This window comes from Solanum verrucosum, unplaced genomic scaffold (assembly GCF_900185275.1).
Source record: "Solanum verrucosum unplaced genomic scaffold, falcon-dt-bn FXZP01000294.1, whole genome shotgun sequence".
Classification (NCBI taxonomy): domain Eukaryota; kingdom Viridiplantae; phylum Streptophyta; class Magnoliopsida; order Solanales; family Solanaceae; genus Solanum; species Solanum verrucosum.
In genome coordinates this window covers 73,749-75,826 of record NW_026019925.1, presented here as the reverse complement: position 1 = coordinate 75,826, position 2,078 = coordinate 73,749, and positions in this window count along the sequence as shown.

Below are 2,078 nucleotides of genomic sequence, written 5' to 3'. Positions count from 1 at the left end.
CGGAACTATGGAAATTACAACCGAGATGGGAACTTCAATCGCGACAACAACTACAACATGAACAACTATGGCAACAGAAACGATCGGGTTGGACCCTATGTTCCCCCTCAAAATTGGGAATCTGGTGCTAGGGAAGTTGGAGGTAATATGATGCGTATTGAAGATATGCTGCAGAAGATGATGAGAAGGTTTGATGCTACTGATAAGAATGTGAAGGAGATGAGAAATGACTTATCTGGTATTGGTCAAAAGGTTGATGCCCATGCAGTGTCAATAAAGCATCTAGAGCAGCAGATGACGCAGTTGTCTACTACAGTGAACCCGCGTCAACCTGACACTCTTCCTAGCAACACCATCCAGAATCCAAAGAATGATGGACATTGTATGGCAATTACCACTCGAGGAGGTAAGCAAACCATAGATCTACCTAAGCCGTCTGTGGTAGAAGTTGAGAATAGAAAAGAAGATGATGTGGTGAAAGTTAGAGAGGAGTCAGAGGTTGTGACAGAACAAGAAGTGGAGATACCTCAGAAAGTGGTTCCCATACCTAGACCTCCACCACCTTTTCCTCAAAGGTTAGTGAAGAAGACTGAAGATGGGAAATATCGCAGGTTTATCACTATATTGAAGCAACTTTCTATCAATGCCCCTTTCATAGAAGCCTTGGAGCAAATGCCTAGATATGCAAAATTCATGAAAGATATGGTGACAAAGAAAAGTCTGTGAGTTTTGAAGATGATGATAGATTGCAGCATTGTAGTGCTATTACTACAAGATCTCTGGTGCAGAAGAAGAAAGACCCTGGTGCTTTCACGATCCCATGTATTATAGGGTTATTACACTTTGCTAAGGCATTGTGTGATCTTGTACTAGCATAAACCTCATGCCTTTATCTATTTACAAGAAGTTGGGTCTAGGGGATCCAAAGCCCACTGCAATGCGGTTAATGATGGCTGATCGGACTGTGAAGAGGCCCATAGGTGTGCTCCATGATGTGCTAATGAAAGTAGAGTCTTTTCATCTTTCCGGCGGATTTTGTGATCCTTGACTGTGAGGTTGATTTTGAGGTTCCCATCATCCTTGGGAGACCATTTCTTGCCACAGGGCGTGCGTTGGTTGATATGGAAAAGGGACAGATGAAGTTCAGACTGAACAATGAAGAAGCAACTTTCAATATCTGTAGATCCATGAAGCAGAATGGTGAGCTACAAACAGTATTGCTATAACTTACAGAGTGGAGAGTGGGTCAGAAGTGCAAATTGAAGAGCGATTAGGTGTTGAGGCACTAGCAGCAGTCATGATGAATTTTGGTAGTGATGGTATTGAAGAATATGATGAGTTGGTAGCCGCACTTGATAAGTGTGAATACCGGTCTAAACCAAAGAAGTATGAGCTAGACATGAAGAATCGCGAGTCCCCACCCACAAGACCATCTATTGTGGAGGCACCGAAATTGGAGCTTAAAGCTCTACCACTGCACTTGAGGTATGTATATTTAGGCGAAGAGAATACTTTGCCGGTCATCATTGCAGCAGATTTGAATGCAAGGCAAAGTAGTGTGTTTGGTGACTGTATTAAAGAAGTTCAAGCGAGCGATTGGGTGGACTATTGCAGATATCATTGGGACCCCCCCGGTATCTGTTCTCACAAAATCCAACTAATGCCAGATCATAAGCCCAGTGTTGAGCACCAGAGAATACTAAATCCACCTATGCAAGAGTTAGTCAAAAAGGAGATCATGAAGTGGCTAGATGCGGGAGTTATTTATCCCATCTCAGATAGTAATTGGGCGTGTCCTATGCAGTGTGTACCTGAAAAAGGTGGTATGACTGTGGTTCCAATGAAAGAAATGAGCTTGTTCCAATGAGGCCTGTCACTGGATGGAGAGTTTGCATGGATTACCGGAAGTTGAATGCGTGGACAGAAAGACCACTTCCCTATGCCATTCATGGACCAGATGTTAGATAGACTTGCAGGCAAGGGTTGGTATTGTTTTCTTGATGGGTATTCGGGCTACAATCAAATTTCTATAGCTCCAGAAGACCAAGAGAAGACCACCTTCACTTGCCCCTATGGGA